Source organism: Marmota marmota, unplaced genomic scaffold (assembly GCF_001458135.2).
Source record: "Marmota marmota marmota unplaced genomic scaffold, marMar, whole genome shotgun sequence".
NCBI classification, from domain to species: Eukaryota; Metazoa; Chordata; class Mammalia; order Rodentia; family Sciuridae; genus Marmota; species Marmota marmota.
In genome coordinates this window covers 1,546,299-1,560,085 of record NW_026000224.1, presented here as the reverse complement: position 1 = coordinate 1,560,085, position 13,787 = coordinate 1,546,299, and the positions used below count along the sequence as shown (strand labels likewise).

Genomic DNA, 13,787 nt, shown 5'->3' with positions numbered 1-13,787 from the left:
ACCAATGGAAACATTTCCTCCTCTCAGTTATTCTTCTCAGATATTTTGGTCACCTCAATGAAAGGCACAGAAAGGTGCAGAAAATCAGCACCAAGAAGTGTGGTTGTCACTAACCATATGGTTTAGAAGACTTTGAAACTGATTTGCTGGAAAAATTGGCAAAATTTGGGTATGGAAGCTGTTTTAGTCTTAGAATACTGTAAGCAGAGTTTAATGGGAGCTTCCAGTGGGAGCTCAGAAGACCCGAATGCCAAAAACAATATGGACAGTAAAGTCTGTGCTTGTAAGACTTCAAAAAGGAACAGGATTCTTTTGGGAATTCAACTACAGAAACTTAACTGCATTTTTTTCATGTCCTAAAACGTTGTATGAAGCTGAATTTAAAGGTGATGGACTAATCGACCAGGCAAAGGAAATTTCAAGATAGCACAGCATTCAGGCAGTGGCATGGACGTTGTATCAGCTTTTAGCCAGATTTACTGTGAGAATCAGAGCAGAAGGCAGAGCAGAGGAATTTTAAACCTTGAAGCTTGGCCAGAAAATTGTGTGTAAAATGGGAGCCAAAAAAATGGTGGTTGTTAAAGAGATTAAACCCACTAAAGAGATGCTAAGTACTTTCAATAGAGATAATAGAAGAGAAGGCTTGAAAGTATCAACGGAATTGACAAGACCACACCCATTGCAAGATCAAGGGTGTAAAAGTAAGAATTACTTTGAGAAGAGACCTTGGGGACACCCTGATCACAGGTGGGCCTAGGAAGTCCTTTTATCATGCTCATTCACCCAGGCACTCAGAGGCTGCTGCAGCCAGGATACCAGGAGACTGAGCAGTCTATACTGTCTGAGCTGGCTGCAGACCTTGGTATCATCCACATGGTGCTGGTTCTTCAGAAATGCATAATGCTGGAGGAGGGGCAGAATAGAGGCTTCCCACAAGATTTCGAAGGCAGGCCTATGAGATTAGGCAAAGTGTGCCAGGGTCCGAGTCCCTGATGTGACCCAGAGACAGTAATGTATGTGGCTGTGAAAGTGAAGCCCAAGCTGGAATGGAGGCCCCTGTAATTAAGGGGTGCCATTACCTTGGACTGAGTGCTGAGGAAAGCTAGTGACTTTAGAGATCCAGCAGAGAGATTCAGTCTAAAAGATTAAAGACCAACTGGCAACTGGCAAGGCCAAAGGAGCAGGGCTGTGTGAGCTCTTTGGAGATAGCATCTCAGTGCCATGCGCCCCAGATGGCAGATGTGAAGCAACAGAACTCATTCGTCCAGTTGTTTTTTCCGTCTAATTTTGGTCTCATCCCCTCTTTTTATGCCCCCACTTCTTCCCCTTTGGAATGATAACATTTTCTCTGTGCCATTGTATGTGGTTTAAGGTGCTTTTGGTTTTACAGGGGCTAACTGCCAAGGGTTTGCTCTGAGTCTCAAATGAAATTTTGAACTTTGACTTTTGGGCAATGCTGAAACTGTTGAGCCTATGAACACTCTTGGAAATAAATTATTTGCATTTTTCATTGTGAGACAGGCATGAACATTAGGGGATCAGGAGTTGAACGTTAACAGTTTGGATATAAAGTGTCTCCCCAAACTTCCTGTGTTAATGCAGGGAAATCCAGAGGTGAAGTAATTACATTATGAGAGCTATCACCTAGTCATCCAGTCCTGGCTTTAATGGACTGAGTGGGTGGTCTCTGTAGCCAGAAGAGGTGGCGCTAGGGGATTTAGATTTCTGGGGTCACTCCCTGAAAGGGTTCATCTTCTCTGCAGCCCCGTTCCCTCTCTCTCTGCTTCCTGACCACTGTGAATGGAGCAGTGACCTTCTGCCACGCCCTTCCACCATGATGCTCTGCCTCATCTTTGGCCCTGAACACTGGAGTTGACTGATGGGAGTTGACTGAGTTGAATTGAACTTCTGCAACCATGAGCCAAAATAAACTTTCTCTCCTCTAAGTTGTTCTTCTCAGTTATTTTGATCACAGCAATGAGTGGTTGATGAACCCAAGAGATAGATAGAGACAGTAATGTGGATAGAGAAAGTAATGTTGTGAGTAGATGAGTTCTGTTTTTCAGGCTAATAATCTTTACATTTTAAGTCATGAGGTTATGCTCACATAGAAATCTTAAGTATTTGAGATGGGCTTTGACCTCCAAACTGGTGTAGATTCATAAATTTCTATATGAACTATTGAACATTGTCAACATTTTTGTAGTAGACTTTGCTAAGAAAAATTATCACTTTGTATAAATTAAACACTTTTTGCGTCTTTCTGCCACACATATGTGTGTATATATATATATATATATATTTTTTTTTCTGGCATTTATCTTTTACAATTGAGTGATACTTTTTATAAAGTTCAGGTTCTTTTGAATTTTTCTCTAATGTGATTATACATTCATTGAGAAGATGGACCCTGAGGCTCAGGTTGCTTCCTTATCCCAGAATACATGTAATGAAAGTGGTTGGTCATTAGAAACTTAATTATTTCCTTATGCAAAATGATTCCACTTCATCTTCTTAGCAGATCTGTATCTGCCCCCTCTATGCAACATTGTGCTAGGCACCGTCTTCTATATGATGTCACAGATAATCTTTGATTTTGGCTTTTTGATTTTTCATTTCTTCATAGTAGGCTAAGGCTTATTAGCTCAAAATCCTGTTATTATCAAATTTAAATTTTTACACATTCAATTGATTTGAACAGAGCCTATATAAGCAGATATTTAGCCATTTAGAACCTATCTATGTTGCATACTTTGCAAAATTGCCCCTGTCCTCTGCTAGGCACAGAGAAGGTGAATTCTGTGGCATTAAAAGCCCTTAGCCACTGCTGACCTGCAGAGCTCTTCGTCCAGGATGCCCTGGTCATGGTGCTGAGCAATGCCACCCAGACATGGCTGCCTTGTGCAGTCCCTTCTCCTCCAGGAGGTCCCTGTTCTCCTGTACTTTTTCCTGGTGTCCCAAGTAGCCTCACACCGTGGACACTCTCATGCTGTGAGGAACTACTTCCCTGTGTGCAAAGCTTCCAAATACTCCACAGTAAAGTTTGTGCATGCCACTGCCACCTCCTGTCACAGCTTTTTCCTTGACTAGCCCCCAAGTCTTCCCGCCCCATGCACACTGGTGACACAAAGGCAAATATGTAGAACCTTTCACCTTAAGAATCACATGATCTGGTGACAGTGTAGAAGGATGAGCATTTAAATGTGTCTTTTGTTAAACATCCAGAAGAAGAAAAGACATACATTTGCACAACCGATTTGAATTGCATTACAAGTGAATGCTTTCCTTTTGCTTTAAGTTGCTCATGGGATGAGAGCATCAGAGCCTGTTTCTACCTCCTGTGGCACACAGAAAAGCTCCATCACAGAAGACCAAACACAGTGTCCGTATGAGGCCGATGGTGTTAGTGATACCACATAACTCCAGACTTTAGATTTAGAGGTTACTACTATAGATACTAATACTTAAATATTGCCTCAGAATTAAGCTTTAATAAAAAAGATTCTTCATTTCATAAAAGTCGACTTGTGATATTTTGGAGAATTATATTTCTTATATTGTTCCTATATAGGATATTTAGTTTTATATGAAAATACCCTATTTAAAATATGTACTGAGGGGCTGCAGTTGTGGCTCAGTGGTAGAGTGCTGGCCTAGTGTGGGTGAGGCACTGGGTTTGATTCTCAACACCATATAAGATAAATAAATAAAAATAAAGGCATTGTGTCCACCTATAACTAAAAAAATTATTTTACAAAAGTACTGAGATTTAATTTTACTTACTTTTAACTTAAAAACTCACCTTAAACACAGATGAAAAATGATCTTAATATTCTGTCTCCAAAGAAAGCATGCTGATTTAATTTTCACAGTGTTGTAGTTATTTGTAATAAAAGTAAAATTCTGACATTTTTTCTTTTGGGAGAAATTACTATAATTATAAATAGCTAGATTAGCTAGCAATGCATTATTTATTTGCATTTATTTTCAATTCAACATATATATTTGAAAACAACTCTACTAATACATTACAAAAAAAAAAAATACTCTACCGCTATGTGAAATGTCATTACATTTTAAGGAATTCAGTCCGTAGGTGTGTGTTCATGAGGCCCGTTTCGGCATGTCCTCAAGGAGAGGGTTAACTTGTGCAGTAGCCATAAACCAAGGCTTTAAGAGGAGGCTGGCTGCATCAAGGACCCTTTGAAAATGACCCTTCTTGGTCATTTTCTGTAGCTTGGACATAATGCCCTGAATATTCAAAGTCATTATTTCAGGAGAAGAGCCACAGTCTGTGTATTCTGTGGGATCTCATCCTGCAGAGTAAATAACCAGGAAGATTTCCATCCAGTAGAATTCATCCCCAGCCATTCATTATTAATTGGGAATTGAAAGACTTTTAAAACCATCACACACAGGCCTCAGATCATCATAAAATGTCAATAAATCTATTAGCATTAAATAAATATATCAATTTTTTAAATTTTTCTTCATTTATAGGGAAGGAAATTATAGAAACATGGGTATTAATGGCATAAATAATATTTCATTTTGGAGCTAATTAATGAGTACTCTATTCTCAAATTACTGTATTTCCAACTGAAGAATATTTGAACAACATATTTATTGAGTGTAGTGTGTAAATGCTTAAATATCTTATCACTCTTAAATATATCAAAATATAGGCAATTCAAATAGGGAAACAGACATATTAACATCCAGTTCTAGATGGCACAACCATGAAGGCAAGCATGAACTTCAAGAATGACACAGCATTGTTAGAAAATTCAAGCTCGAGCAATTTTAAACTCAAGTCCTAATTTGAAGTTTCATAAAAACAAACTGTGTTACTTCCATGACCAGAACAGGTAAGAAAGCACAAGGCACCTTGAATATTGACCAAGTACCCAGTAGAAACCACCAACCCAATAGTGAATTGGGTCCATAAACAGGCAGCCCCGGGGTGGGCCTAGCAGCACACCTGGGTCTGGAACCCACCTGTCCAGGCCACCAGTGGTGTGTCCTAACTGGGCAGAGGATTTGAGAGAGCAGATGTGAAGCAGAGATGAACAAGCACCAGTCTGCGGCAGGAGAGTGAGACAACTCCTGGATGACTCGGGGAGACTCATGAGACAGGTTACAGGAGGCCTTCGATGCCCACGCGAGGAGTCCAAACATACCTCAGTAAAAATGGAGGTTTTAGGAATGTGATGAATCCAAATAAAACTCTGAATAATTAGAGAGCAGGAATAGAGTTAGGGTGGTCTCTATGGAAACAGGATGGGGTGGGGAGAGGGGTCAGTAGGCTGCAGGAACAGTCTAGTTGACCAGCTTGTGAGGAGGTGGTGGGATTGTGTAAACAGGCAGACCACCCAGTGCAGCTGGCAGCAACTGGCCTGTGTGGCTTAGGGACAGAGAACCCCCAGGGATCCATGAGCAGTCTGACCACAGAGAGCAATGCAGGCCCATTTCTCCACCGACAGGTATTACATCATTTTTAAATTTAAATAAGAAAGTCATCTTATACCTATACTTGAGAACGTTTGCTCCTAGGAATACATAGAATAAAAGCAGGGCTTACTCAGAGAAATCAGGTGGTGTGGTACTCAAGTCATAGGGAATAAAGGCCTTCACTGGTACTGCTGGGGAGACACGGGGCACTCAGAACTGACACTGCATGAGGCATTGAGGATCCGGGGATAGAACAGGTGTTCTTCAAGTGCTTTGTGTCCACTGTGGTTGGGAGCCTCAGCAAATGCTCATTCTCTAAGGGTGCTTTTTTTCTGAATCAGGAGCATATGAAACTTAGATGTTATCTTGTGAAAACAACAAAATACAGACCCTGCACGGTTCCTGGCACTAACACTGAGTCTTTGCTTGCTTGGATTTTCTTACTTGAAAACACTGATAAGTCATCTTAAGATCTTAGTTCTCGGGCTGGGGCTAGGGCTCAGTGGCAGAGCACTTGCCTAGCATGTGGGAGGCACTGAGTTTGATCTGCAGCACCACATATAAATAAATAAATAATTTTAAAAAACAGATCTTAGTTCTCAGGCCATACAGGAACACAATAAATGACTTTACTCTGAAGAAGCCTAAGTGACTGAGAAAAAAACATTTTTAATGCAAAAAAGTGTCAGATGACACATACACATGTATTTTATTAATGTTCTAGAGTAGCACACCGTAGCTTGTAGCTCTGCCGTGAATCTTGGAGTTATTCTCGATCTGGAATGGAGCCTTAGAGGTCACTGGCTGGTTTAATGGGCTAACCTGTGGTGAATGGAGCTTTGAGGAAGACTGACCAAGTACCTGAGGAGATGTGAGAAGGAGTTATCAAAGAAGCACAATGACTCATGGTAAAGCATGCACATTAGCACTAATTCCTATGTCCAGCAGATTATAAGGAGCCTGGGTGACTGTATGCAGCACACACCAGGAGAAGGAGGCGCAAGGCAAAAACTACAGCTCAATTCACGATGACAAACCACCCTGAGTACTCAGAGGGCTTAACCCAGCATCCGGGTAGAAATGTTGTAATGAGCAAGATTCATCTTAAGGGGAAGGTTTTAGCAGGACTGAGATATAGTGAGACAGTAGCTGTCAACTACTGAAACCAACCAGCAGTCCTGGGGCCTCAGGTCCTACTCACCGGCCAGGGGCCAGGCAAGAAGATGTCTTGTCTTCAGCTCATGGACAGAGGTGTGTGTTGGAGAGTTTTGTCACATAATTACTAGTATAACTTGTCTTCCTAGAGATACAGTGAGACCTTCGGTGGCTAAGACTTTCTTTTTCAGATACTTAACAGGGTTCAAAAGATGCTTGGGTCAGTAGATAATATCGGATGCTTGATTCTAAGTATTTCCCATAAAATATTTTTGTGAAGTTTAATCTATCCCCAGGCTCTCTGGGTTTGGGCAAAACAGTTTCTCTTACCTAAGAACTCACTTTAAACCTCACTGAAAGTCATTCACTTCTATACTCTGAATGCATATTTATTTTACTTCCTTAAGTTTTCATAAAATTTCTTTTTAAAATATTTTGTCATAAAATTGCCACCAAGCTGGATTAAATAAAAAAATAAAGAGCAGAGAAAATATTTATAAATGCCACAATTCAGCATCACATGGCCCAGTGCTTTTGAAAAGATCAGTGATAAGCAATTAAACTGGATCTCACACATGTGTTGTCCACAGAAAAATCTGTTCACAACGAGGAAATCCATACAACTGATCAGGCGTGCAAAATGATTACTGAAGAGAATTTTCAGAAATGTTTATAAATCCAAAATGCAGACACAACACCCATTCTGCACAGTGAAAATAATAGTAAATAATTGAAAGAGCAGNCCCTGACCTAGACCTGAAAAGATAATATCCTTGGCTTCTTCCATGGAGATGCAAGACCTAGAAACTATGTGGAGGAAAGGTAATGTATCTTAAGAAAAAGAGAACTTCATCAGGGCATGCTGCATATGGAAGGGGTGATTAAGAGGAGAAACCAAAGTAGCTACTCCAAGTAAGAATTTTCTGTGGTTGGTGGCCTATGCCTTTTACCCCAGCAACTTGGGAGACTGAGGCAGGAAGAGCACAGTTCAAGGCCATCCTTAGCAACTTGGGGAGACCGTGTCTCAAAATAAGGGCCTTTAGCTCAGTGTGTGCAATCCCCAGTGCCAAATTAAAAAATGGTTGCAGTGGAGGAAATTAGTCCTATCATATTTTAAATGTATGTTATGAAAATTCAGAAAAATGTAATTTTACTTATTATTTCATGTACATCAATGGATCATTATTTGGAAACTAACCCAAATACGTTTGTAAATGGAGACTACTCTAGATGTGTCTCAGTATGGATTATACAAACATGGGTATTAATGGCATAAATAATATTTCATTTTGGAGCTAATTAATGAGTAATTTATTCTCAAATTACTGTATTTCCAACTGAAGAATATTTGAACAACATATTTATTGAGTGTAGTGTGTAAATGCTTAAATATCTTATCACTCTTAAATATATCAAAATATAGGCAATTCAAATAGGGAAACAGACATATTAACATCCAGTTCTAGATGGCACAACCATGAAGGCAAGCATGAACTTCAAGAATGACACAGCATTGTCAGAAAATTCAAGCTCGAGCAATTTTAAACTCAAGTCCTAATTTGAAGTTTCATATAAACAAACTGTGTTACTTCCATGACCAGAACAGGTAAGAAAGCACAAGGCACCTTGAATATTTACCAAGTACCCAGTAGAAACCACCAACCCAATAGTGAATTGAGTCCATGAACAGGCAGCCCCAGGTGGGCCTAGCAGCACACCTGGGTCTGGAACCCACCTGTCCAGGCCACCAGTGGTGTGTCCTACCTGGGCAGAGGATTTGAGAGAGCAGATGTGAAGCAGAGATGAACAAGCACCAGTCTGCGGCAGGAAAGTGAGACAACTCCTGGATGACTCGGGGAGACTCATGAGACAGGTTACAGGAGGCCTTCGATGCCCACGCGAGAAGTCCAAACGTACCTCAGTAAAAATGGAGGTTTTAGGAATGTGATGAATCCAAATAAAACTCTGAATAATTAGAGAGCAGGAATAGAGTTAGGGTGGTCTCTATGGAAACAGGATGGGGTTGGGAGGGGGGTCAGTAGGCTGCAGGAACAGTCTAGCTGACCAGCTTGTGGGGAGGTGGTGGGATTGTATAAACAGGCAGACCACCCAGTGTAGCTGGCAGCAACTGGCCTGTGTAGCTTAGGGACAGAGAACCCCCAGGGATCCATGAGCAGTCTGACCACAGAGAGCAACACAGGCCCATTTCTCCACTGACAGGTTTTACATCATTTTTAAATTTAAATAAGAAAGTCATCTTATACCTATACTTGAGAAAGTTTGCTCCTAGGAATACATAGAATAAAAGCAGGGCTTACCTCAGAGAAATCAGGTTGTGTGGTACTCAAGTCATAGGGAATAAAGGCCTTTTAAGACCTTTATTTTGCTGGTTTTGTGAAGACAAATGTCAATGGCACTGCTGGGGAGGCATGGGGCACTCAGAACTGACACTGCAGGAGGCATTGAGGATCCAGGGGATAGAACAGGTGTTCTTCAAGTGCTTTGTGTCCACTGTGGCTGGGAACCTCAGCAAATGCTCATTTTCTAAGGGTGCTTTTTTTCTGAATCAGGAGCGTATGAAACTTAGATGTTATCTTGTGAAAACAACAAAATACAGACCCTGCAGGGTTCCTGGCACTAACACTGAGTCTTTGCTTGCTTGGATTTTCTTACTTGAAAACACTGATAAGTCATCTTAAGATCTTAGTTCTCGGGCTGGGGCTAGGGCTCAGTGGCAGAGCACTTGCCTAGCATGTGGGAGGCACTGAGTTTGATCTGCAGCACCACATATAAATAAATAAATAATTTTAAAAAACAGATCTTAGTTCTCAGGCCATACAGGAACACAATAAATGACTTTACTCTTAAGAAGCCTAAGTGACTGAGAAAAAAACATTTTTAATACAAAAAAGTGTCAGATAACACATACACATGTATTTTATTAATGCTCTAGAGTAGCACACCATAGCTTGTAGCTCTGCCGTGAATCTGGGAGTTATTCTCGATCTGGAATGGAGCCTTAGAGGTCACCGGCTGGTTTAATGGGCTAACCTGTGGTGAATGGAGCTTTGAGGAAGACTGACCAAGTACCTGAGGAGATGTGAGAAGGAGCTATCAAAGAAGCACAATGACTCATGGTAAAGCATGCACATTAGCACTAATTCCTATGTCCAGCAGATTATAAGGAGCCTGAGTGACTGTATGTAGCACACACCAGGAGAAGGAGGCGCAAGGCAAAAACTACAGCTCAATTCACGATGACAAACCACCCTGAGTACTCAGAGGGCTTAACCCAGCATCCGGGTAGAAATGTTGTAATGAGCAAGATTCATCTTAAGGGGAAGGTTTTAGCAGGACTGAGATATAGCGAGACAGTAGCTGTCAACTACTGAAACCAACCAGCAGTCCTGGGGCCTCAGGTCCTACTCACCGGCCAGGGGCCAGGCAAGAAGATGTCTTGTCTTCAGCTCGTGGACAGAGGTGTGTGTTGGAGAGTTTTGTCGCATAATTTCTAGTATAACTTGTCTTCCTAGAAATACAGTGAGACCTTCGGTGGCTGAGACTTTCTTTTTCAGATACTTAACAGAGTTCAAAAGATGCTTGGGTCAGTAGATAATATCGGATGCTTGATTCTAAGTATTTCCCATAAAATATTTTTGTGAAGTTTAATCTATCCCCAGGCTCTCTGGGTTTGGGCAAAACAGTTTCTCTTACCTAAGAACTCACTTTAAACCTCACTGAAAGTCATTCACTTCTATACTCTGAATGCATATTTATTTTACTTCCTTAAGTTTTCATAAAATTTCTTTTTAAAATATTTTGTCATAAAATTGCCACCAAGCTGGATTAAATAAAAAAAAAAGAGCAGAGAAAATATTTATAAATGCCACAATTCAGCATCACATGGCCCAGTGCTTTTGAAAAGATCAGTGATAAGCAATTAAACCGGATCTCACACATGTGTTGTCCACAGAAAAATCTGTTCACAATGAGGAAATCCATACAACTGATCAGGCGTGCAAAATGATTACTGAAGAGAATTTTCAGAAATGTTTATAAATCCAAAAGGCAGACACAACACCCATTCTGCACAGTGGAAATAATAGTAAATAATTGAAAGAGCAGAAGAAAACTGTGAAATTGAGCATTTTGTGCTAACAGATTAAAAACCTCAAAAGAATCCTCAATTGATCTTAAACACAAGATTTATGAGTGAAACAAAAAAAATGAATTGCTGAAAAGCATTTTGGATCTACAAAGAAGAAAGCCACTCATATAAGACGTGCCACTTTTGAAAGTTTGGAGAGTTTGGTAGAGCAGTTTAGCATATGTCATTACAGATCAACCACTTCCTCGGGATTATTCTTTAATGGGGCTTATATTTAATTATTTTCCAGTTTGACAAAGTGTTTTAAGAGCCTGAAATTAGGATAGAAATTTGCTTTGCTTTATCTATTTCTTTCTGCCTTGTGTTTGCATATCTTTAATTTTCATGCCTTAATTCTACTCCAAAATACACATAATCCTCCTGTCAAATTTTATGGGAAGCTTGGTTGTGTGAAGATGAATCATTGGGTAAATGATAACCTATTTCCTTGGTTACTATGTCATTTCCATGGCTTAGAAAACTAAGTCTCAAGATCAGAAAATGAAAAAGTATTAACTTAGGCTGGATATGAGAGGTCAAGGATTCATGTTAATCTTGAAAGCAATTTCAAAAGGTGCCATAAAATAGCTCACACTGAACAGCTAATAGGTATAAAATACTTAGTAGATATAAGAGGACGAATAATGAAAGGAAAAAAAATAAAGGCAAGTAAATCAATACAAAATATTTGGATGGTATGTTGAAGCCTAAATATATCAATAGCTACAATAAAGGAAAGGAACCCAATATGCCAATTAAATAACAAAGAATATAGTGTAGGTTTAGTAAAAACATTCCATTTTATGCTTCTTACAAGTAATAACTCTTAAATATAAGAATATAGAAATATTGAAATTAAAAGTGCAAAAAAGACATTCAGTGCAAACTTTGATCAAAATAAAGCTCTTGTAGTAACATTATTATGAAAATTAGATCATAAGTTAAAAAGACTATTTTATAACAAGAAATGTGAACTACATCAGATAACAAAATATTCCTACCTTATATAGTAATATAGTGTGACAACATACAAAGCAAAAAATGAGAAAATAAATAAAGACCACAACACTAGAAATACACAGTGCCATAATGAGGGTGGAGTTGATATCATTCTCTGTGTAATCCACAGAAAAAAATGTAAATTAGTAGAGATATAGAAAATCTGAATAAATTGCACAGCTGATGTTATTGACTGGTAGACACCAGTGCATGCAACAGAAGTCTAATGTGACTCATTTTGAAAGGATTATGAACCATTTTTCAAACTGAACATATGCTAACTAAATCATGTCATAGAAAATTTCAAGAGAGTGGGGAAAATACATTATGTTCCTTGACAACAGTGAAAATAAACTAGAAATCAGTAACAAAAATATGCTAGAAATAAATAATCAGAAGCACAAATATAATCAGTAACAAAAACATAGATAGTAAATCATCAAATGTTGAGTTTAAGTCAAATGCTTCCAAATAATGCAATAGTTTGTGAAGAACTGAACTAGACAAAAGAGGATATTTTACATTACATGCAAATGCTACAGGTACATGGTTAAATCTGTGCTTAGTAGAAATTCATAGCTGTAAATGGTATTTTAGATCATTAATTAATAGTCATTCCAGCATTTGAAAAATATAGTAACTTAAGTTCAAATTCAGTAAAATGAGGTAAAAAGAAATATAAAAATAAATTAGCTGACTAGACAAAAAAATGCAATAAAGGGTAAAAAGCCAAATATAATTAGAAGAACTAAATATACAAGGATTAAAACAATGTAAGAAAATACACAAAAATAGAAGAAAAAAATGGGTTACATAACAGACAGATATTCAGAAGAAAAAAAGTCTTTCCAAGGTAGTTATAGACATATGAACAGAAGAAAATCAAATCAAGATAAGAGATATAAGAAGAAAACTGAGGAGTCCACCATCTATGAACTACACCAGAAGCATTTTAACTCTTCCGCAGCTCCCTGACTTCAGCCATGACCTCTCCCAGGCATTTAAGGAGGCTGTAAATCCACTTCCCCACCAACGTTCCAGAACACAGAAAAAGGGGGAAGGATTCTCAGCCTGTGTTATAGGAGCGTCCCAGTCCTGATACCAAAACCTGACACTCTAGTACACAAATGAAAACAATAAACATTCCTCAGGAACACAGAGTAAAGGCACAAGAAAAATACTAGCAGACACTTTCAGCAACATGTAAAGAGGGAAATGTAAGTGCTATGTAGGTGCAAGACACAGAGGACACTACTGAGAAGATGCGAAGGTGGCTGAAAATCAAGGATATCTTCAGTACCTACAGAAGCAACTCATAGTCTGTGGGGTAGAGACTGTGCTCCTGTAAGACAATAGTGACGTCAACAGTGACACTGATAACAATACTGTCAGACTGCCAAGAAGAAAAATGGGCTGATGACCAAAAATTGTCAAGTGCACATGAGCTGGTGCATGTGCGTGCACACACATGATGTTCAGGTGGTCATTAAAACATGTAAACAGGGAAAAATGGTATACTCATATTCATACAGTGCTGGTAGGACTGCAGATTAGTGAAACCACTCTGTGAAGCAGTATGGAGATTCCTCAGAAAAGTTGGGATGGAACCACCATTTGACCCAGTTATCCCACTCATTGGTATATATCCAAAGGTTATCCTACTCCTTGGTATATATCCAAAGTTTATCCCACTCCTTGGTATGTATCCAAAGGAGTTAAAATCACCATACTGCAGTGATGCAGCCACATCAATGTTTAAAGCAGCTCAATTCACAATAGCTAAGTTTTGGAAGCAACCTAGGGGCCCTTCAACAGATGAATGGATTAAAAAAATGTGGTATACACACAATGGAATATTACTCAGTCATAAAGAAAAATGAAATTATGGCATTTGCCAGTAAATAAATGGATCTGGAGAATAACATGCTAAGTGAAATAAGCCAATCCCAAAATACCAAAGGTCAAATGTTCTCTCTAATATGTGGATGCTAAATACAACAAGGTGGGAAGGGGAAAAAATAAAAGTTCAGTAATT

General features: G+C 39.1%; 1 long non-coding RNA gene across 1 annotated transcript; it reads left to right on the top strand.

Moving 5' to 3' along the window:
• The first annotated feature begins 5,333 nt into the window (after window positions 1-5,333).
• On the top strand, window positions 5,334-13,499 carry LOC125613254. The gene is made up of 3 exons (XR_007343762.1): window positions 5,334-5,345; window positions 13,256-13,404; window positions 13,465-13,499. It is a non-coding gene; the product is annotated as an uncharacterized LOC125613254 (long non-coding RNA).
• Window positions 13,500-13,787: the final 288 nt, after the last annotated feature.